The 25,462-nt window shown below is 38.6% G+C and overlaps 1 protein-coding gene across 2 annotated transcripts in view; it reads right to left on the bottom strand.

Annotated features, from left to right (window-relative positions):
- The window catches only part of DTWD1 (DTW motif tRNA-uridine aminocarboxypropyltransferase 1), a 94,366-nt gene that overhangs the window by 5,611 nt on the left and 63,293 nt on the right, over nucleotides 1-25,462 (bottom strand). For both annotated transcript variants that reach the window (XR_015134464.1, XR_015134463.1), the window contains exon 6: nucleotides 8,412-8,519. The gene's annotated coding sequence lies outside the window, so the exon portion shown is untranslated. The remainder of the gene's footprint in view (nucleotides 1-8,411; nucleotides 8,520-25,462) is intronic.

The following is a 25,462-nucleotide window of genomic DNA, read 5'->3' as shown; positions in this document are numbered from 1 at the left end:
CTTAGTTGCTCCACAGCATGTAGATCTTCCCAGATCAGGGACTGAACCTGTGCCTCCTGCATTAGCAGACATATTCTTTACCACTGAGCTACCAGGGAAGCCCTCCTATAGTCTATTCTTAACACAACAGGCAGTGATCATTTAAAAACCCAACCATTTACCAACAATTAAAAAAAAAAAAGTCAGATCATGTCCTTCTTCTGCCCAAAACTCTCCCGTGGTTTCCTGCCTTTTCCAGGGTAAGGCCTCTAATACCTTAAGTGGTCTGGCTCCCCACGAGCTCTTCCATCAGTCTTCTCATTTGTTGTGCACCAGCTATACTGACTTTCTTGCTTTCCCTTGAACACATGCCAAGCACTCTGCCACCTCAGGGCTTTTGCACTGGCTGTCCCCTCTGCCTAGAATAATCTTTCTCTACTATTTCCAAATCTCACTGGTTATTTTTATCAATTATCTGCTCAGTTTTCACCTTATCAAAGAGATCCTCCCTGACCACACTAATATAAAATAGTAACATTTCATTTTCTACCTCACTGATAATGGTTAATTTTTGCCTGAGGCACATTAAGACCATCAGACATACTACATTTTGTGTTAGAAGGGACTCCCTGAACTGTGTTACTGGGTAGAGAAAATCTCCTGGAATATTATAACAGTGAGCAGGCAGGATCCTGGCAGGAATAAGAAGGACTGGGCAAAGGCACTGGGGAAGAAGACTGGTTTGTGGAAAAGACCTTTCTTTCTGTGGACGGAGCCTAGTGCTGCCAGACAACCAGCTCTTAAGGCCCTGAAGTAGTTTTAATGGCTCTGAAAGGGGTTAGTGGGAAGGTGGAGAAATTTGCAGACTTGTATTTTTTTCATGAGATACTGGAGGTGGAATAGTCAATCAGTATTAGCATCACTTTCCTCCAGTGCTTGCCATATTAAACTATACCAGTGCTCAAACTGCAGGGTTTCCCACAACAGAGCAGGTATCCCAATGGCTGAGGGCAATTCCCTGATGAGGAGGGCTCACTCTTTACTTATCCTCTTCTGCGGCAATGGTTTCAATGGAAAGCAGTGAGTTGTAAATGCCATAGGACATCACAAGTCTGGGAGCTGACACGGCCCATCATGGATCACTTCCAAATTCCTGGCTTCCCTAAAGCCAAATGCCTGTTTCTCAGCTTATAAAAGCAATATTCCGGCAGAGACCACTTTGAAAATTTGCACCCAAACTAAACTTCAAGGATTTGAGAAATCACATAAATAGTTTTTTCTTTCCATTTCCAAAAGTGGAAAAATGGAGGGTATTTTTAAGGGTAAAGAGCTTTTCTGATTAAGTGGCTCATTGATCAACCCTACTTAGTGACACCAGGGTCAGTCTTAACTGTCACAATCCCCAGACAAAATGGTAAGGTAGGAGAAGTATGTTCTGTGTACCTTTCCACCCTGGAAACTCTCTTTCCAACTCTGTTCTCTTATCCTCAACCAAGAGGCCACTTTAAGCCTATTTACTTTGTTTCCTCTCTGGAAAATATATTTTAGCTCTGCAGTAATATGAAGGTCACCAAGAGCCATTAGGAGGATAGAGGTAGAACCTGGAGGCAAACTTAGGTCAACTGCTAAGGAGAGCAAGACCTATAAGCCAAAACCTTGTCAGTGAAGTCTAAAACTAGTACCGGGGCTATGCTGGAGTCAGAGCAAGAAGCACTCATCTGAGGATCTGGGATACACACACACAAAAACTCATAGGCAAATAAATTCAAGATCAAAGTGAGTAATGGGTTGAAAGGATTATGTTTTGGGGTAAGGCATAGGAAACAAGAAACCTAGACAGTGTATTTAAAAGCAAAGACATCACTTTGCCGACAAAGGTCTGCAGAGTCAAAGCTATGGTTTTTCCAGTAGTCACGTACGGGTGTGAGAGTTGGACCATAAAGAAGGCCGGGCCCTAGAGAATTGATGCTTTCAAACTGCAGTGCTGAAGAAGACTCTTCAGAGTCCCTTGGACTGCAAGGAGATCAAACTAGTCAATCCTAAAGGAAATCAACCCTGAATATTCATTGGAATAACTGATGTTGAAGCTGAAGCTCCAATCCTTTGGCCACCTGATGTGAAGAGCCAACTCATTGGACAAGACCCTGATGCTGGGAAAGATTGAGGTCAAGAGAAGAGGGTGACAGGATGAGATGGTTAGATAGCATCACTGACTCAATGATATGAGTTTGAGCAAACTCTGGGAGATAGTGAAGGACAAGGAAGCCTGACGTGCTGTAGTCCGTGGGGTCACAAAGAGTTAGACACAACTTAGAGGCCTAACAACAACAACAGTAGGGAACAGGACATGTATGTAATTGGTCTGAATGAACTCCCAGCTTTGTGTGTTTGTTTTGTGTGTGTATGTTGGGGGGGTGGGTTTCTCCTTGGAAAACTAAAGACTACTGTGTACTAGGTACACTTCTAGTGTTCTTATAGAGACAACTAATATTTACTGAGCACCTTCTCTGTGATAGACCAGGGCTTTACTTGAATTATTTTATTGAATTCTTGCAACTGTGGTGTAAGCACTATGTTTACTCCCATCATTTGTTTAAATTTATAGAGTAATATGTGTAGAATTTAGGCTTTGAATCCAACTCTGGCTGATTCTAGAGACAACGCCCACTCCAAACAGCCATTTGGCCTCCATATGGTAGAGTGTTGGATTAACACACATCCCACATTTGACACCCAGCAACACTTCCCAGGGTCTAAGTGAATAAACTAGGACCTCTTTAAAATCCTCCCTCAGGTAATGCTGTTCACCTGAAACTTTCAATGATCTTTATGGTTCCCTGGCTTCTGTGATATGGTTCCCTGGTTTCTGTGATAGTAATTTATCTGCCTTGATATTTCAGAATTTAATGAACTAGGCTTGGCCTGCAGGATCTGGTCTCTGGAATATTAGCTCTGGTATGAAATCTAATGTAACTTTTAATTCAATCCAGATGAACCTAATGGAATCAGCCTTAAATAGGTATTACCATAAAGAAAACTATTACAAAGGTGTGGGTGATGACAATTATATTATAAATGTTATCATTTCCTAATAACATGCCAGGTTGACTAAATTCTCCACTGGGATTTCTGAATCCTATAAACTGTGACCCAGAGGACAAACTGCCCAAAGTCACTGAAGGGATTTCTGCTAATAATCGGAGTACAGTGCATAATTTTATTCTTAATTTCCTAAACTCTATGCTGGAATAGCAATACTGAGTGAACATTTGCTGTGGGTCTCCTCAGTCCAGGGACTCATACATTATTATACCATTTATTGGTATTCGTTCATGCAACATGGAATCACTGAGCATATCTGGAATGGGCCATTCCTTGGGCCTAAGCAGTGAATATGTCAGGCATTATGAAGCTTATGGTATAAAGTGAGAGCTAGTGGAGGTGATGGAATTAAAGCTGAGCTATTTAAAATGTTAAAAGATGATGTTGTTAAAGTGCTGTACTCAACATGTCAGCAAATTTGGAAAACTCAGCAGTGGCCACAGGACTGGAAAAGGTCTGTTTTCATTCCAACCCAAAGAAGAGCAATGCCAAAGAATGTCCTGCTGCTGCTAAGTCACTACAGTCGTGTCCGACTCTGTGTGACCCCATAGACAGAAGCCCACCAGGCTCCCCCGTCCCTGGGATTCTCCAGGCAAGAACACTGGAGTGGGTTCAAACTACCCTATAATTGTGCTCATTCCACATGGTAGCAAAGGTATGTTCAAAATCCTTCAAGCTAGGCTTCAACAATATGTGAAACGAGAACTTCCAGATGTACCAGCTAGGTTTAGAAAAGGCAGAGCAACCAGACATCAAATTGCCAACTTTTGCTGGATCATAGAGAAAACAAGGGAATTCCAGAAAAACATCTACTTCTGCTTCATTGACTATGCTAAAGCCTTTGACTGTGTTGATCACAACAAATTGTGGAAAATTCTTTAAAACATGGGAGTACCAGACCACCTTACCTGCCTCCTCAGAAACCTGTATGCAGGTCAAGAAACAACAATTAGAACTGGACATGGAACAATGGACTGGTTCAAAATTGGGAAAGGAGTATGTCAAGGCTGTATATTGTCACTGTGCTTACTTAATTTATAGGCAGAGTACATTATGCAAAATGCCAGCCTAGATGAATCACAAGCTGGAATCAAGATTGCTGAGAGAAATATCAATAACCTCAGATATGCAGATGATACCACTCTAATGGTAGAAAGTGAAGAGGAACTAAAGAGCCTCTTGATGAGGGTGAAAGAAGAGAGTGAAAAAGCTGGCTTAAAACTCAACAATCAAAAAACTAAGGTCATGGCATTTGGTCCCATCACTTCATGCCAAATAGAAGGGGAAAAAGTGGAAGAAAGGACAGATTTTATTTTCTTGGGCACCAAAATCACTGTGGACAGTGACTGCAGCTATGAAATTAAAAGACGCCTTGCTTCACGGAAGGAAAGCTATGACAAATCTAGACAGTGTATTAAAAAGCAGAGATATCACTTTGTGGACAAAGGTCTGTATAGTCAAAGCCATGGTTCTTCCAGTAGTCATGTCATGTACGGATGTGAGAGTTGGACCATAAAAATGGCTGAGTGCCGAATTGATGCTTTCCAATAGTGGTGCTGGAAAAGAGTCTTGAGAGTCCCTTGGACTGCAAGGGACTCAAACCAGTCAATCCTAGAAGAAATCAACCCTGAATATTCATTAGAAGGATTGATGCTGAAGCTGAAGCTCCTATACTTTGGTCACCTGATATGAAGAGCCAACTTACTGGAAAAGACCCTGATGCTGGGAAATATTGAAGGCAAAAGGGGAAGGAGGCAGCAGAAGCTGAGATGGTTGGATGACATCATTGACTCAATGGACATGAGTTTGAGCAAACTCCAGGAGATAGTGAAGGACCAGGAAGCCTGGCATGCTGTAGTCCATGGGGTCACAAACAGTTGGACACAATTTAGTAACTGAACGACAACCAAGTCATGTTGTAATGTTGAGTGTAATAACCGTTAAAAGACCCCATTCCAGCTGCTAACAAGCTGTACTTTCCAGCCATACTGTAATCTTAATAAACACTATAAGCTCCTACAGTCAAGTTGATACTGCTCCAGGGTCTCACTGAGATAAAGACTGTTCTTGAAAGACTTGAAAGACTCCCGCCTATAATAATCTACACTTCAATAGAGAGTGGATTTATTCCTGCTTCTGTATATTCTTACTATGTATACAATTTTCTCTTTGTGGAAAACTTTTTCCTTCCATTTGTTTATCAAATTCTTGCCTTCTACAAAGCCCAGTTCAGGTTCCTTTCTTTTCTGAAACACTCTGTGACATAAAGTGTCACCTAAACTCCCAGGACATTCATTATTTGTGCCACTTCTTATCATGTTTTCTTGGATCACTTATCTTTTCTTATATCTACCCTTTAGGAGTATTTTATTGGAGAGGAAAATGGCAACCCACTCCAGTGTTCTTGCCTGGAGAATCCCAGGGATGGGGGAGCCTGGTGGGCTGCCATCTATGGGGTCGCACAGAGTCAGACACGACTGAAGTGACTTAGCAGAAGCAGCAGCAGCAGGAGTATCTTACCTTTTTATCTAATATTCTGTTGTTTAGTAAAGTACCTAACATTCAATAACCATTTTACCCAGATAAATGGTCACTGATGATAAAAATAGATATTTTTCTCTGAAACTGATGATTACCAGACCTAAACGGTAAGCCTTTCCAAGGTAAACACTTTGTGACAATTAGTTTTGGGCCAGAAAGATTCACCCTTAGACTCTGGATCTTCATATTTTTTTAAGGTATCTTTTCATGCCATCTCTGAATCTTCATATTTCCTTTAAGGTATCTTTTCATGCCATGGGTGCTGAGATTAGATTTTTCAGCACTGGCTTCATTTGGGGTGGTGTATTACAGAGAGGAAGCAGGAAGCACAAAATAAGAAAGGAGAAACAGGTTTATGGTTTGAGACTGGCTACAGTCCTGATATACTGTGGGAAGTAGCTGACTGTTTGGTACCAGGGATTGTATAAGCAGTATAAACAAGAAGGAATAAAGAACTGCATGAATAAAGAATTGAGTGACAATCCAAGACAAGGCACCAAGAATTAAGAGAACATAAAAAGATAAGTTCAAATACTTATTGTCAAAGAAACGTCAAGAATGTAACAGAGGACAACTCATCTGATCAAAGGCCAGGGAAGCTATAGGTATCCAGACCACAATCTAGGCAGTGAGAGAATGGGAACCAAATCAAGCAAAGAATCTGAACAGCAAGGATCAGGAACTCAGGACAACAGTTCCAAATGGTCTCTGTAGTAAGTGGTACTCAGTATTTGTTGAATAAATGAATGAACAAAAAGGATACATTGGAACTAGGCTGAAATCTAAATAAATCTGCCCTCAGATGCATTCCTTGCCCTTGCTCCTCTCAACGCTAATACAAGAAGATGGTCCCCTGGGAGATGGCGCTTCCCAGGTGACTTCCTTGTGGGTTCAGCAGCACTAATAGGAGATTGGAGTGACAGGGTAAAGCCATGGTCCTCTTCCCCTTCTATATGGCTCCAGTTGGCATTTCAAGCAACAGCTGTTTCCTTCCTGCCTCTAGTTCTCAATGGGTTAGCCCATTGAGGTTCTAAACTCTGAGCTTTGGTAAAACCACCCTGTACATTTGTCTCTCTAGCCCAGCAGGATCAAACAGATATATAATGTAAGAATGTTATATGTAAGTTTTTATTTTTTAATAGCCACATTTTAAAAGTCAAAATTAAAGAATAAGATTAATTTAGATACAATATATAACTCAATATATTCAACATATCATTTCTCTGTATATTCAATATAAAATCTATTTATGAGATATTTTTATTCTTTTTCTCAGATTCATTCTTCACAATCTCACATGTATTTTACATTAAGAACATACCATAGTTCAGATCAGCCACATTTCAAGTGCTCAAAAACAAAGTGTGGTTGGATTCCAAGCTGGACAGCACAGTTCTAGCCTACTGGTGAGAGTAGTCTCCTGCTACTGCTAATTTGAGGGGGATGCCTCACCATTGGGCTTCCCAGGAGATGCTAGTGGTAAGGAACCCACCTGTCAATGCAGTAGACATAAGAGACTTGGGTTCGATCTCTGGGTTGGGAAGGTCCCCTGGAGGAGGGCATGGCAACCCATTCCAGTATTCTTGCCTGGAGAATCCCATGGACAGAGAAGTGCAGCGGGCTACAGTCCATGAGGTTGCCATGAGTCAGACACGACTGAAGTGACTTAGCACAACTTAGTACCCACGCTTCACCATTACTCCTTGTTTTGCTTTTAAGCTATGACATCACTTGAGTAACTAACTTCCTGAACTAAAATCCCTCCATTGTAGGAGACATAAATATTCAGAACACAGTTCTCAACTGTGGACACAGTTGTGGAAGGAGAGGGTGGGACGAATTAAGAGAGTAGCATGGAAATATATGCATTGCCATATGTAAAATAGATAGCCAGTGGGACCATGTAAATGGTCAACTAATATTTGACAAGGGAACCAAGAAGATTCAATGGGGAAAGGAAAAGCTGCTATTTGCCACAACACGGATGAACACAGAGGCCATTATGCCCAGTGATACATAAGTAAGACAAATAAAGACAAATACTGCATGATTTCACTTAAATGTGAACTCTGAAAAAAGAAGTCAACTCATAGTAACAGGAAGTAGTATGCTAGTTACTAGGAGCTTGGAGGGTAGAGGAAACAAGGAGATGCTGGTCAAAGGGTAAGCACTTTCAGTTATAAGATGAATAAGTTCTAGTGACCCAATGTACAGCATGGTGACTATAAATAATACTAATGTAATGTATCATATTGTACACTTGAACTTTGCTAAGACAGTAGTATTCTCACCACAAAAATAAAGAGGGGTAACTATGTGAGATGATAGACATGTTAATTTGCTTGATTGTGGTAATCTTGTCACAATGTACACCTATATCAAAACATCATATTGAACTACCTAAGCACATACAATGTTTATCTGTCAATCATACTTCAAGTAAGCTTAGGGTGAGGGGAAGAGAGAGTTACAGAAGAAAACTTCAACAGTGATCACCACAGAGAGCAATTTTTGCCAATCACAGTCTTAAAATTATGGTTAACAACATTCTGGTAATGCTGGGAAGGGTGTCTCAAATTCTTTCAGCAAGCATACTTTCTCATTCAACTATCCTTCAATTTATCAAGAAACTCCTTTTCTTCCCCTGCTCCATAGGGGTAATTCCATGCACACTAAGCAGTCCTCATAACCATTTGGCTTCCCATGCATTCTACCTATCAAATAGAAAGCACAAGCTACGCAGATTCAAAAACTTGGTCTTTCTCTCTGTTTCCTCACTGGATACTTACTTCAAGGTGTCTTCTCCAAATGGTGTCCTGCTCCATGAACATGGCAGACTCTGGCAGGAGTCTCTTGTAGTGCTTCCAGTCAGAGACCTCACCTGGCAGGTCTTAGCTCTGTGAAGAAAGAGGAGATGGATTCTATTCAGCTTTTATAGCCATAGAGAGTTAGAAGGAACTGGAGTGTCTACTGGTCCAAATCCATATTTTTTACACATGGGGAGCCCATGGGGATTTAAAACATTGCCCAAAGTTATGCAGCAAGTTTTGTAGCAGAACAGAGATTATGACCTGTTTTCTGCTTCTTGGAACAGTGTTTTTTTTTAATGCTGTGTCACAGATTATTACCTTAGATCCTAGATAAAAATCTCAAAGTTATACTTGTCTAGCATTTAGATTTCCCAATGCAAAAACTCAAGTACTACTTGGCCTGCTAACAAATGACAGCTTAGTTGAAGTTTTATGTGTGGTATGAATTTGGGACATTGGGTTAGGATCTGAGATGCTGCATTAAATATCATGGACATGAGCATAGTGCACCAGGTTTTAAAAGTGCATAATTTTGTCTCTCCTATCTTTTGCTGGGTGATGCTAAGAATAATAGTTTAAAAATGGAATGTAATTCATCTCAAATAATGAACTATTTTGTAGAAAATAAATATATAAAGATTCAAACTGACAAAATGCAATAACATTCATTCACTCACTGGTTATTGCACTAATCAAAGGCCTAGACAATAAGGAGAAAACAATAAGCAAAAGAGATCAAGTTTTTTCCTGTATGAAACTTAGATGCTGGGATAGAAGCCACATAATAAGCATGTGTCAGATAAAAAACAATTACAGTGATAAACATGAAGAAAATTGCAGGTTGCCATGATAGAGAATATTGGGGCATTTACTTTGGATAAGGTGGCTAGGGAAGGTCTCTCTAAAATGATGACACTTAAGTTGAGTTTAAAACTGGAAGGCTGTGCAATTTCCCAAAAAGAGAGGAAAGCATTCTAGAGAGAGGAAAAATGTATAACAGTGCTAACGTGATAAGTTCCAGGCTTTTAACTGTATGTGATAAACCAGGAGCATTTGGAATGTAAGCAATTCTGTCATGTAGTAAAATAAAATCAGTCTTAATTCATATTTGTCTTATCATCAAATAAGGAAGTGTAGACTCAAAAGCATGTATGGACACAAGAAACTGAGCCCATTCATAACTCTGGCTTACATGTGGTTCCCAGAGGCTTCCCATAGAGTGCCCAAAGGTTGTAACTGAGAACAAACAGAATAAAACAAAAAACACCCTGGATAAGGGCCCTGAAAATAAAAGGGAATATTCCATCAATAAGTAGCAGTTTGAGTTTGAGATCTAGAAGGAAGGGCACTAATTAAAATTCCCCACCCTCTCTCTGATCCCTTAGACAAGCCATTTTAACACAGAAATTGCCAAGAAAAAGCACAACAGTGTGGGAAAAAATCATCTTAAATAGACTTGTTCATGGTATGAGAGGTGAAGTAGAAGGCAGAGTGTTGCTTTACTCTACCTCATCAGGGAACATACCCATTGGGTGACAAATTTTTCTCTGCCATGAGCATATCTGTGAATGACTGTGCAAGTGCCCTGGGTATTGATTTTGTGGTTAAAAATAATGTCTGCAAGTAGGTAAGTTCACAAGACAGACTCCACAAATAGTGAGGGTTGACTATATATAATGTATTGAGTAAGTTTCAGGCCCTGTGTCAAGCACTTTACGTGCATCACCCTACTTAATCCTCCTGGTAACTCTGTCAGATAGGTACAACTTCTATAACTGTGTGCAAACTGAGATTAAGTAAATTTTCAGAAGTCACATAGTTTGTAAGCAGTGGAGCTAAGACTCCTACCCTGGGGTCTCTGAATCGAGAGCCTGTGTTTTTAACCATTATGCTGAATTGTCTCCATGAATATGATACCTCGCATAAGATTTTCTTGCATTGGTAGAGGCCAGTGGATGAAGGCCATATTCTATGTATACAATAGTCACTTCTTCAGAGGATGAGTGTAATCTAGACCTGACTAATCCTGAAAATCATAGCACACTATCTTCTCAGTCTCTGTGCCTTACAACAGTAAAATATTGACTATCCATAGGAAGAGCTTAAAAGATGTTCAGCTCATATACTTAAGTCTGAATTGTTTAATAAGGAGGATACTCAGTGCTACAAGAAAATTCTCTGAATTTAAGGCATAAGATCCAAAGTTCAAATCCCTGTAGTGTTTGAGGTTTTGGAATTAGATTTTCCACATCACTAAAGCACAAATATCAATTTTAATATAAGAAACATGAAATTCTGTTTTAAAAATATTTTAAAAATGAGTAACTATAAAAGGCATCATTTATTGAAATCCTATTTAATGTTCAAATGAAAACACAATTGAGGCACTCATTGCTATGTGTAAGTGGTTTTGTATAAGCGATGAATGTTTCGAAGCTTGCACACACTTTGTTCTTTTTCCAAATAAACACTATATGGATCTATATGCTCAATCCTTGACTAAATTTTTCCTCCAATTGGCTTATTGATAAAGTGTTCTATTTTTTTAATGGATTCTGCAATGAGCATTAATTTCATGACTGAATTCAGAGCTTGTTAAACTTAGAATACTTGTCTTGAGTGACTCACAATCACTTATTGTTCTGCATTGCTTTGTATCAAGTATCCTACATGTCAGTCCCCACAGGATATAAATAGACCATAATAATATTTAGCAATATAAAATGAGGACAATGACTATCCTCATCCGTCACTCCCTTTCTCATGAGGGTGTGGTGTTCATTGTTTATTGCTTGGAGAGATTTGCCAAGAACAATGGCTACTCAAGCCAGTAGCATTTATTCCAGCTGCATCTTGAATTGATTAAAAACTATTTCTCCGGGCAAAGAGTAGCTTCACCTTAAGCCAAAGGATGAGTGTGATTAAGGGATTTGATTGGACCATTAGAGAAACAATGACACGGAAACTGAGAGCGAGATGATGGTTGTGCTCGTCTTTTCAGATGCCATGTGAATGTATAACTACTTAGGTTTGACTGAATCAAATATCCAATTTTTAACAAATATACAGATATTACTTTTTCATTCATTGGGTTTTGATAGTCAAGAAAAAATGTGAATAAATAAATTGATGATAAAAATTAGGAAATTCATCTGGTAGAGACTGGGCAGTCAACGCTTTGTTTTCACTTTGTAATTGGTACACAGGTAAGCAATATTCTACTTCAGTACAACTGGTAACACTCAGATAATCTAGGAAAATATTCAAGACATACAAAAGGAAATACTAATTCTGAGGAAGTGTGGTAAGAGAAAGGGTAAGTTGGCATCTCTGCAATAGTTCATTCATTCCAGAGAAATGGGCAAGTGTTGGAGCTGAAGTAAGTTCCAAAGAAATAAAAACATTCCACCTGGACTGGGTGACAAATAGATATACTTCAATAATATTTACATGCAAGAAAAGAGAAGTTTTGGATAACAATTTCCTTAACTGCTCAGAATGACTGGAAAGTATATGAATTTAGATGCCAGTGCATAGATTAAGTAGCAGAACACTGAGAAAAAAAATCAAAGTAGCTATATTGGAAATCATATGTTTTCAGCTGCAAAACAACACAGAAATTTTCTAGTCCTTGTCTGTATGTGTGTGCGTGTGCGTGTGCGTGCACACTGAGTGTGTCCAACTCTTTGCAGACCCATAGACCCCAAAAGACTGAAGCCTGCCGGGCTCTTCTGCTCATGGAATTTTTCAGGGAAGAATACTGGAGTGGGTTGCCATTCCAGTATTCGAATGGATACTGGAGATCGAACCCACATATCTTACATCTCCTGCATTGGTGGGAGGGTTCTCAACCACTGGTGCCCCCTGGGAAGCCCAAAATGAGCACATTCCAAAGAAAATCATTTTTTCCTGAAAAGTCTAGTTTAATCTCAGCTTCCCTGGTGGCTCAGATGGTAAAGAATCTGCCTGCAATGCAGGAGACTGGGATTTAATCCATGGGTCACAAAGATCCCCTGGAGAAGGAAATGATTGCCCACTCCAGTATTCTTGCTTGGAGAATTCCATGGACAGAGGAGCCTGGCAGGCTACAGTCTATGGGATCACAAGGAATTGGACACTACTAAGTGACTAACCTTTTCACTTTTCACTAGTTTAATCTAAGGGCCTTTGCAAGGAAGGCAGGGAGATTTTGTCCAAAGAACAAGTAATTTAGAAAAACTATGAAGTTGCAATTGATTATTAAATAACAATAGGCTAGCATTGCAACAGGGGAAGAGGAGTTGTTTAGAAAAACATTAATATTTTAGCTTATACATACTTAATGAATCTCATATTTCTAAATATACATCATCATGTAATACATATACCCTAGTGTTACAGGTGTAGTTTTTCTCTTACTGATGTTATGTGGCCAGAGGGAAGGTTTGGTAAGTTATTTATGTATTATCTACTCTAAACCTTTCCTTTGTGGAAGAGAGACAGGCCATTCTGACTCCCAGATGACTGGCTTCAGTCAAGGAAGAACAGAGGCAGTCTTTAAAATATGTGGCATCCTTTTTTTCTAATTAACAGAAATATAAATTATTTCTATTAATATTTTCACTGCTCCCTCATAATATATGTGAGCATTTCTTCACATAGCTCTAGCCTTAGATTCACTCTTTATAACTAATACTGTTCAAATTATTATATTTTATAGGAATATCTACATGATTCTACATGTAGATTCATGTTAAGTACTTAGTACATTCCAGGTAGAGTTTAAGAGCTGAATAATCTTTAGCAACTAACAGTTAACATATTTCATAAAAATAGCTATTAAGGTCATTATTTGCTAGTCAGAAAGTGACAATATTAATCACTGAAAAAGAAAATATTTGTCAATTTTGTAATAAAATAATATTGCCAGTTTCATTTTGTTTTTAGTTGATCATTAGTCAAATCTGTACTTAAACAGCTCACCTAAATTCATAGTTTAGACTTTAACCTTAAGTATGAAAAAATTCCTGCATGGTTTCATCATGTATTATACATACTTCTCTGTCATTCTGTTTCAAAAACGTACAACATTAGACTCCTTGGAGAGACGGAGGTAATTCTGAGTGCTTTATCTACCATGTCTTGGCCCCAAATGTGAGACAAACTCTGAACTTGTTACTAGAGAAGCTCTAACCTGGCAGAAAAGAGAAATACAGTTGGATATTTGCAGCACAGTTGGATATTTGACACACAGTGTACCAAGTGCCATGAGAGCACAGAGAAGGGAATATCTAGCTGTATATTGTCACCCTCTTTATTTAAGTTACATGCAGAGTACATCATGCAAAATGCTGGACTGGATGAAGCACAAGCTAGAATCAAGATTGCTGGGAGAAATATCAATAACCTCAGATATGCAGATGACACCACCCTTATGGTAGAAAGCAAAGAAGAACTAAAGAGCCTCTTGATGAAAGTGAAACAGGAGAGTGAAAACGCTGGCTTAAAACTCAGCATCATAAAAAACTAAGATTATGGCACAGGATGGGATCACCAGTCCCATCACTTCATAGCAAATAGATGGGGAAACAAAGGAAACAGTGACAGATTTAATTTTCTTGGGCTCCAAAATCACTGAAGACGGTGACTGCAGCCATGAAATTAAAAGACTCTTTGTTCCTTGGAAGAAAAGCTATGACCAACCTAGACAGCATATTAAAAAGCAGAGACATTACTTTGCCAACAAAGATCCATCTAGCCAAACCTATGGTTTTTCCAGTAGTCATGTATGGATGTGAGAGTTGGACTATAAAGAAAGCTGAGTGGCAAAGGATGGATGCTTTTGAACTGTGGTGTTGGAGAAGACTCTTGAGAGTCTCTTTGACTGGAAGGGGATCAAACCAGTTAATCCTAAAGGAAATCAGTCCTGAATATTCATTGGAAGAACTGATGTTGAAGCTGAAACTCTGATACTTTGGTCATCTGATGTGAAGAACTGACTCATTGGAAAAGACCCTGATTCTGGGAAAGATTGAAGGCAGGAAGAGAAGAGGATGACAAAGGATGAGGTGGTTGGACGGCATCACCAACTCAATGGACATGAGTTTGAGCAAACTCTGGGAGATGGTGAAGGATAGGGAAGACTGGTGTGCTGCAGTCCATGGGGTCGCAGAGTTGAACATGACTGAGCGACTGAACTGAACTGGACTGTTGGATTAGATGAGGGGAATTGGTCTATTATGTCAAGGACTGTTTGAACCTTGTTCATTGAAAATGACAGAACTTGAGTAGGTAGAAAACAGCTGAAGCACCATCCAGGAAAAAGGAAAAAACTTTACATGAAATTATGTCATGACATGAGGTACCATGAAGAAAAGTAGGAGGAGATGAGGCTGAATTGAACTTTATCCTATATGTAGCTCACTGAAGGAGACTCTGAAAGGTTTCATGTCACAGTATGAAGGACAAATTGTGACGAACAAGAATGAAACAGAAGAACCAGTTATAAGCCTGTATATAAAGAGTCAAGAGGGAGGTGATATATGTATAATTATGGCTAATTTGTGTCGTTGTATGGCAGAAACCAACATAACATTGTAAAGCAATTTTCCCCCTGCTGCTGCTAAGTCACTTCAGTCGTGTCCGACTCTGTGCAACCCCATAGACGGCAGCCCACCAGGCTCCCCCATCCCTGGGATTCTCAAGGCAAGAATTTTCCCCCAATTAAAAATAAATTTTAAAAAAGTCCAGATGATTGGTAAGGTAGTGAGGATAACATGTATTTAAATTTATGTAACAAATATTTGCATAGTACTTATTTATTAAGCCCTGGTCCAATTATGTTATAACTATTAACTCACCCTCTTAATATTTATAACTCATATAGCATCCCTATGAAGTAAGTACTGTTATTACCATCCCCCTTTTTTTGACTGAGGAGACCAAGGCACTGAAAGGCTAAGAATTTTGTTCAAAGTCACACAGCTAATAAATGATAAATCCAGGATTTAAATTCAGGCAGTTTGGTTCCAGCATCTTTCCCCTTAACCGATATACCATGTTACTTTTTACAACTCAGAGTAGGAGTTCATTCCATGGCTTGGATAACTAGGTAGGCGGTGACACCATTTACGGAGACTGGAAAAACACAAGGAGGAATAGATTTCTTCTGGACAAGTATAGAGCTGTATGTTCAGCTTTTGATATGTTGAGTTTGAGATCCTTCTGCTCAATACTTTGTTCAGGCCTAAGTCACAATGAATAACTGTTGACTGAAGCCAATCATTTCTAGAGACCTAGTAACTGGGATAAGTGTCTATGTCAACAGCGGTCTGAAAGCTTCTTGGGGACTTGATGGTTTCTATGGAGGCTGAAAACAGTGGCATACCAAGGAAACTGGTAGGACATGGGTACCATATTCCTGCTGCCCCTAAATCAGACCCCTAACATGGGGTAAACAACTGAGAGCTGTATATTTATACATATTTTTTCATGGAAGTTCAGGCATATGTAGTTCTTTTTTTCCTCCCCTCAAATCCCATTGCAAAGGTAAAGACATTTTGGATTTTATTGAGCACATTTTGAGCAACAGTTACAACCCAAAGGTCACCAAGTTAGGATCACTGTGACAAAAATTTTAAATAAATAAACATCTAAAAGATTTTACTTTAATTCACTTAAGAAAAGGGAATGAAAATAATATCTGCCTAAGAGAACTAACCTCAGCCAAAATTATGCCCAAAATTTCAGACTCAACTTTCATTGCTGTCAGTTGAAGTAATCCTGAAATATTTAAAAGAGGCAAATCAGGTCTATGATACACTATTGTGCCAGGGTTTTTGTCTGTTGCTTATTGTTAGTTTTATTTTTTCCCACTTGCCACGGTTTAAAAATGGGTACAAGATAAAACAAATTTTTGAAGCAAATTTCAAATGTTTGGCAGTTGTTGAATTCCATTCCTTAATATTCTTGCCTCAGGAGAGGAGGGAAATAAAACATTTCTCAACAAATAGGTGAGTCTTGACATATTATCCTGTCATGCAACTAGAAGATGGGACAGGGAAAGACAAGTTGTTTTATATGTGAGTAAATGTTCTTTCATGTGCTGAGTCCTCTGGGAGTGTGTCTGAATTCATTCTGTGACTCCTAGCTCTTCAAGGTGCATACAGTTTTCTCTAATTGAATTTTCATGATGTAAGGGCTCATTCAATAGTCTGCCCATTGTCCTGGAGCGCAGTGAGTTCTCCCTTAATTTCTCCCAGAAGTTCACAACTCAGGAAGTCAGAAAACCACTGCAGACAAACACTCCTAAGTTTTTGGCTAAGTATGTAGATTATATTAGGGGTATCTCTGTCCAAGTACAGGCTGTACCCATAACAGAATGACAGGTATGCCAAGCTACTCAAAATAGTCCTTCCAATACCAACACATAGGTTAGTATTAAAATACTATATTATTATCCTTGGAAAGAGTGAAGAAATTTTTTCTTTTAGATCCTATACATACATACATATATATATATATATATATATATATATATATATATATAGGATCTTTTAGATCTTTTAGATATATATATATATATCTAAAAGATCCTATATATAAAAGTGACTAGAATAAATTCTGTAAAATTGAAAAAATAGTCTATAAATTCAATTTCATCTTTTCCTCTGGACTCATTACAGATATATCAAGCTGCACACAAACCAGATTCACCAGGATGTCATAGATGCCCAACATTTTCTCTGCAAGACGTGTGCTTCTTGTTAGAGTTTCTACTTCAGTTAGTGGCATCATCACTACCCAAACCAGAAATCCAAGAGGACTTTTCAGTTTTTCATTTTCCCTGGCTCTTCATACCTATCAAGAGTCTCTTACACTTTGTACCTACCCTCACTTTGTATATAATCTTCCAAATATCCCTCAAGAGCATTCTCTCTTTTCCATCACTATTGCCACAACCACTGCCTTATTTTAGGCTAACAATCTCTCTCCTCTGGACAATTCTAACTGCCTCCAAACTAGTCACAACTATTTCCAGTTTCTAGTCTCCCTCTGTATAGCCACTGAAGTGAAATTTCCAAATCGCAATCTTATCATCCCCCTTCTTAACTCTCTCTCCCATCTCTGCTTCACTGGCTCCTAAATTCTTACATAAGAAAACCCAAGCTCTTTGGTATAGCACCTGAAGCCCTTCATGGCTTGACTCCATCAAACCATGTTATTTTTTTTTTTTTTTAATTCTCCAGTAATGATGTCTGCAGTTCAGAAATGTTGCTAGGTTATTCATACCCTGATCCCTGTCCAAAATGGGTCAGTTCCCTCAAGAGCTACTATTTAGGTAGCATCCAAAACCTCTATAAGGACCCCTCACAGCTATTTCTTTAGCTCAGGGAACTGTCCAAGTTTGCCTCTTATCCAGACTCCTTGATTGTCATCATGTTTTACCCATATTTTCCCATTATGATTTACTTGTACTCAGATTCTCCTTAATATTTTCTGGTCTGGTTTTCTTCCACCTGGTTCCAAACAGGAAAGCCCTCAGACAAGTGACACCCCTTCCCTATATGCTACCCTAAGTCCTTCAAACTAAATGCCAAGGGTCCATCTAGAGGGTAGGATAAGTCTATGCCTTTGTACAACAATGCCTTCTCCCTCTTCTACTGACTATAAATGCCTTTCATTGTCCCTCAAAACCTAGATCAAATGTCCCCAACCTTAAGAGGTCTTCCCTGTTCTATTAAGATAGTTGTACATTCCTACATTCAGCTCTATACCTTATACAAGTTTCTATTTCATTCATCACTCTCTATTAGGTGATCTTGGGCAATATCTTTTAGGCTGTTTTGTGGCTTAATTTTAAATGTGGGATAAATTAATTCTCAGGGTTGCCATCACATAGTAGATACTCAATAAGTGTTTACCAAGGATGCTTCTAACCAGGAATAGAAAGCCACATAAAGGCCTTGGACATATTCATGCCATGATTGTTTTGTGGATTAGATGTAACACTTCTGTCATTTTAAGTTCCTATTACCTATAATAAACTAAAAACTTATGGCCCTGCAGATTTAATTCAATCCAGCTTCCCTGGTGACTCAGATGCTAAAAAATCTGCCTGCAATGTAGGAGACCTAGGCTCGATCCCTGGGCCAGGAAGATCTCCTGGAGAATGGAATGGTAACCCACTCCAGTATTCTTGCTTAGAGAATCTCATGAATAGAGGAGCCTAACAGGCTACAGTCCATGGGTTCGCAAAGAGTCAGACACAACTGAGAGACTAATAGTGTCAAATTACCCATGACACTTTGCACAGAACTAGAACAAATAATCCTAAAATTTATATGGAACCATAAAAGATCCATAATTGCCAAAGCTATCCATAGGAAAAAGAACAAAAGAAGGAAGCATAACCAACCCAGATTTCAGATAATACTACAAGGCCACAGTAATCAAAGCAGTGTGATACTGGCACAAAAAACAGACAGATGATCAATGGAACAGAATAGAGACCCCAGACATAAACTCACACACTTACAGTCAATTGTCTATAAAGGAGGCAAGAATACACAAAAGAAAAAGGACAGTCTCTTCCACAATTGGTGTTAGGAAAGTTGGACAGCTGTGTGCTAATCAATGAAGATAGAACACACCTCCAACACCATACACAAAAATAAACTCAAAATGGCTTAAAGACTTAAACATTAATAAAAAAAAAAGTGACATCATAAAGCTCCTAACAGAAAGCATAGGCAAAACGTTCTCTGGCATAAATTATACCAATCTTTTCTTAGGCCAATCTCTCAAGGCAATAGAAATACAAACAAAAATAAAAAATGGGACCCAAACTTACAAGCTTCTGTACAGCAAAGGAAACCATAAAAATGCAAAAAGACAACCCTGACTGGGAGAAAATAATTTGAAAATGAGGCAACAAAGTAGGGTGTAATTTCCAAAATATACAAACAGCTCATACAACTCAACAACAGAAAAACAATTCTATCAAAAAATGGGGAGAAGAACTAAATAGACATTTCTCTAAAGAAGACATACAGATGGCCAACAGGGACATGAAAAGATGCTCAACATCACTAATTATAAGAGAAATGAAAATGAAAGCTACAATGAGGTACCTCGCACTGGTCAGAATGGCCATTATTGAAAGGTCTACAAATAACAAATGCTGGAGAGAGTGTGGAGACAAAAGGGAACTCTCCTACACTGTTGGTAGGAATGTAAGTTGGTACAGCCTCTATGCACACCAGTATGGAGGTTCCTCAAAAAACTAAAAATAGAGTTGCCATGCAATCCAGCAATCCCACTCCTGGTTATATATCAAGACAAAACTACAGTTCAAAAAAATGCATCTAACCCTATGTTTTGTAGCTGCACAATTTATAACTGCCAAGACATGAAAAAAACTTAAATGTCTATTGAAAGACAAATGGTAAAGATGTGGTACATATATATAATGGAATACTACTCTGTTGTAAAAGAGAATGAAATAATGCCATTTGCAGCAACATGGATGGACATAGAGATTATCATACTAAATGAAGTCAGAAACAGAAAGACAAATACCACATGATATCACTTATTTGTGGAATCTAAAATACGATACAAATGGACCTACCTAAAGAAATCAAAGAAAACAATAGAATGGGAAAGACTAGAGATCTCTTCAAGAAAATTAGAGATACCAAGGGAACATTTCATGCAAAGACGGGCTCAATAAAGGACAAAAATTGTATGGACCTAACAGAAGCAGAAGATATTAAGAAGAGGTGGCAAGAATACACAGAACTGTACAAAAAAGATCTTCATGACCAAGATAATCACGATGGTGTGATCACTCACCTACAGCCATACATTGTGGAATGTGAAGTCAAGTGGGCCTTAGAAAGCATCACTATGAACAAAGCTAGTGGAGGTGATGGAATTCCAGTTGAGCTATTTCAAATCCTAAAAGATGACGCTGTAAAAGTGCTGCACTCAATATGCCAGCAAATTTGGAAAACTCAGCAGTGGCTGCAGGACTGGAAAAGTTTTCATTCCAATCCCGAAGAAAGGCAATGTCAAAGAATGCTCAAACTACCACACAATTGCACTCATCTCACACGCTAGTAAAGTAATGCTCAAAATTTTCTCCTAGCCAGGCTTCAGGAATACGTGAACTGTGAACTTCCAGATGTTCAAGCTGGTTTTAGAAAAGGCAAAAGAACCAGAGATCAAATTGCCAACATCCACTGGATCATTGAGAAAGCAAGAGAGTTTCAGAAAAACATCTACTTCTGCTTTATTGACTATGCGAAAGCCTTGACTGTGTGGATCAAAATAAACTGTGGAAAATTTTGAAAGAGATGGGAATACCAGACCACCTGACCTGCCTCTTGAGAAATCTGTATGCAGGTCAGGAAGCAACAGTTAGAAATGGACATGGAACAACAGATTGGTTCCAAATAGGAAAAGGAGTACGTCAAGGCTGTATACTGTCACCCTGCTTATTTAACTTATATGCAGAGTACATTCATGAGAAACGCTGGGTTGGATTAAACACAAGCTGGAATCAAGATTGCCAGGAGAAATATCAATAACCTCAGATATGCAGATGACACCACCCTTATGACAGAAAGTGAAGAAGAACTAAAGAGCCTCTTGGTGAACATGAAAGAGGAGAGTAAAAAGTTGGCTTAAAGCTCAACATTCAGAAAACTAAGATCATGGCATCCGGTCCCATCACTTCATGGCAAATAGATGGGGACACATTGGAAACAGTGGCTGACTTTATTTTGGGGGGCTCCAAAATCACTGTAGATGTTGATTGCAGCCATGAAATTAAAAGACGCTTACTCCTTGGAAGGAAAGTTATGTCCAACCTAGATAGCATATTCAAAAGCAGAGACATTACTTTGCCAACAAAGGTCCATCTAGTCAAGGCTATGGTTTTTCCAGTAGTCATGTATGGATGTGAGAGTTGGACTATAAAGAAAGCTGAGTGGCGAAGAATGGATGCTTTTGAACTGTGGTGTTGGAGAAGATTCTTGAGAGTCCCTTGGACTGCAAGGAGATCCAACCAGTCCATTCTGAAGGAGATCAGTCCTGAGTGTTCATTGGAAGGAGTGATGTTGAAGCTGAAACTCAAATACTTTGGCCAACTGATGTGAAGAGCTGACTCACTGAAAAGACCCTGATGCTGGGCAAGATTGGAGGCAGGAGGAGAAGGGGACAACAGAGGATGAGATTGTTGGATGGCACCACCGACTCAATGGACACGAGTTTGGATAAACTCTGGGAGTTGGTGATGGACAGGGAGGCCTGGCATGCTGCAGTCAACAGGACTGCAAAGAGTCAGACTGAGTGACTGAGCTGAACTGAACTGATTGATGGATTTACTTCAGATGGTCCAGTAGGAATGTTTCTTAGTAAAATGGCCATGAGTGTTATCGAGTGAAAGTAAGAAAATTCCCCACCCTGAATGCTTTCCAAGACTAAAATATGAATCCAGAATTGCAAAAACAAACAAACCGAATCTCCATTTCAGGCAGTATTCAAAACCATAGGCAATGTAGATGACCTTGTAAGTCACATTCTGCACCACTCTATACTGCTGCATTTGGTTGAGCAATTTGCCTAGCCAAGGGTTTCTGGCAATTTGCACAGAAAAACTAGTAAAATTTTTTCCCAACTGTAAAATATTTGTTTTATGCAAATTTAAAAAAAGTCCTGAAACCAAATAAAAGAGGGAGAGAGAACAAAGCAAATGTAGCTGTCTTAAATTCTGACATTAGATATATTTCCTAATGGCCTCTCACATCTCTCCTGTATTTTTAAAATCTGGAGAAAAAACGAAAGTGGTTGAGCATCTGAATATTATTAAGGCAGAACAACCACACAAACATTAAATGATCTATAAATGGCATCATCTGCTTGTGTTCATCACTCTTTGGCATGTTTTGGACCCCTTTGTTTTTATTATTAGGGGAAAAACAGGATTTAAAAAAATTTGTTAAAGGAGGAAAAATAGTTTTTTCTGGATCAGGCCTATAATCACCTTCAACAATTACCTGGCATCTTTGCTTACCATTTTAAGATTTTTATATTGGTAATGCTGAAACCATTAATTTGCTAAATGCCTTGCTTTATTCTGTGGAACTAGCTAAAGACACAAGTCTTCAGGATTCCAGGAAGAACTTGCTTCTTCCTAGCTGCTTTCTGTAGACTTCCATGACCTTTCTATCTAATTGCAGCCCAACAACTGGCCAGGCTGATTTTCTACACTGAGTGCGGAAAATAGTTGCAGTTGAATAAACACAATCTGAATCATTTCATGGGTGAGGTTTAACTGATGGAATGTGAAGGTTCAGCCAATTGTGTTTTATTTACACATATGACATTCATGGGCCTAAAGAACAATAGAACTGACCACTCACATTCTACCAGCAGCAGAAGTGTTTCTCTCCTTTCAGTAGCTTTGGAAGATATTGTTAAGTAACCAGGGACAAAACTAATGAGAGTGTCTGATTATTTTTAGTGAGTGTAGAGCCAAGGAAATGTATTATTTAAAATTTTTTGTAAGCCTGAATCCTTAAGATCCTTACATTAAGAAAACTATGATTTATAAAATTGATTAAAGATCTTGGAAACCAAAATGCTAATACTTAAGAATAGGACATGGTAAACTCAGAAATCCTGACAGTGAAAATTACTTGCAAAAAAAAAAAAAAAAGTATATAAACATACTATTGTCAAATTAAGAGCACAGAATTTTACACATTATTTTCCCTGATTTACCATTTTCCCCTTAAAGGAAAAAATACAGGTATATTTTCTTAGGAATCATTTTTGCAGTTATTTCTTAGGTTGAATATTCTTTTGGAGAAAACTGACAGTACTGATGATAGAAATTTTGAATAGTAAATAAAAATTATGCAAAAGTGCAGACTCTATTCCTGTCTGCCTTCCAAGTTACTTGCTCATTAATCAAACATCTGTACACCTGAAACATGAGTGCATCATAAGCAGAGAATGGATAATCCATTCTTAGGACTGATATTACAGTTATTGACTTTGGACATAGGATATTAAGTTTCAAGTAATGATTGTGGCATCTTTGTGGAAATAGGCAGCAGATAGAGAGAAATTCATAACTGAATCTTGAGATAGAGGCAGGGCTTAAAATATTGCTATGGAATCATTTATCCACTCAAGGGGAGCAGAAAGAAGGAGAAGGAAAAACAGAATTCCAAGAATCAAAGTAGGTAAAGCACCTACATATTTTTCTACATGAATCATCCATGGGTGTACATGTGTTCCCCATCCTAAGCCCTCCTCCCACCTCCCTCCCCATCTCATCCCTCTGGGTCATCCCAGTGCACCAGCCCTGAGCACCCTATCTCATGCATCAAACCTGGACTGGTGATCTGCTTCACATATGATAATACACATGTTTCAACACTATTCTCTCAAATCATCCCACGCTCACCTTCTCTTACAGAGTCCAAAAGACTGTTCTATACATCTGTGTCTCTTTTGCTGTCTTGCATGTAGGGTTATCGTTACCATCTTTCTAAATTCCATATATATGCGTTAGAATACTTTATTGTTTTTCTTTCTGGCTTACTTCACTCCGTATAATAGGTTCCAGTTTCATCCACCTCATTAGAACCGATTCAAATGTATTCTTTTCAATGGCTGAGTAATATTCCATTATGTATATGTACCACAGCTTTCTTATCCATTCGTCTGCTGATAGACATCTAGGTTGCTTCCATGTCCTGGCTATTATAAACAGTGCTGTGATGAACATTGGGGTACACATGTCTCTTTCAATTCTGGTTTCCTTGGTGTGTATGCCCAGCAGTGGAATTGCTGGGTCATATGGCAGTTCTATTTCCAGTTTCTTAAGAAATCTCCACACTGTTCTCCATAGTGGCTGTACTAGTTTGCATTCCCACCAATAGTGTAAGAGGGTTCCCTTTTCTCCACACCCTCTCCAGCATTTATTGTTTGTAGACTTTTGGACAGTGGCCATTCTGACTGGCATGAGATGGTACCTCATTGTGGTTTTGATTTGCATTTCTCTGATAATGAGTGATGTTGAGCATCTTTTCATGTGTTTGTTAGCCATCTGTATGTCTTCTTTGGGGAAACATCTGGCCCATTTTTTGATTGGGTCATTTATTTATTTTTCTGTAATTGAGCTGCAGGAGTTGCTTGTATATTTTTGAGATTAATTCTTTGTCAGTTGTGTTGTTTGCTATTATTTTCTCCCATTCTGAAGGCTGTCTTTTCACCTTGCTTATAGTTTCCTATGTTGTGCAAAAGCTTTAAAGTTTAATTAGGTCCCATTTGTTTATTTTTGCTTTTATTTCCATTACTCTGGGAGGTGGGTCACAGAGGATCCTGCTGTGATTTATGTCAGAGAGTGTTTTGCCTATGTTCTCCTCCAGGAGTTTCATAGTTTCTGGTCTTACATTTAGATCTTTAATCCACTTTGAGTTTATTTTTGTGTATGGTGTTAGAAAGTGTTCTAGTTTCATTCTTTTACAAGTGGTTGACCAGTTTTTCTAGCACCACTTGTTAAAGAGATTGTCTTTAATCCATTGTATATTCTTGCCTCCTTGTCAAAAATAAGGTGTCCATAGGTGCATGGATTTGTCTCTGGGTTTTCTATTTTGTTCCACTGATCTATATTTCTGTCTTTGTGCCAGTACCATACTGTCTTGATGACTGCAGCTTTGTAGTAGAGCCTGAAGTCAAGGAGGTTGATTCCTCCAGTTCCATTCTTCTTTCTCAAGATTGCTTTGGCTATTTGAGGTTTTCAGTATTTCCATACAAATCATGAAATTATTTGTTCTAGTACTGTGAAAAATACCGTTGGTAGCTTGATAGGGATTGCACTGAATCTATAGATTGCTTTGGGTAGTATATTCATTTTCACAATATTGATTCTTCCAATCCATGGACATGGTATATTTCTCCATCTATTTGTGTCCTCTTTGATACCCTTCATCAGTGTTTTATAGTTTTCTATATATAGGTCTTTAGTTTCT

This window comes from Bos grunniens, chromosome 10 (assembly GCF_055505025.1).
Source record: "Bos grunniens cultivar Pamir isolate PY7600 chromosome 10, Bosgru_T2T1.0, whole genome shotgun sequence".
Lineage (NCBI taxonomy): Eukaryota > Metazoa > Chordata > Mammalia > Artiodactyla > Bovidae > Bos > Bos grunniens.
Note: the sequence above shows the minus strand (reverse complement) of the source record. Positions and strands in the feature narration are given on the sequence as shown.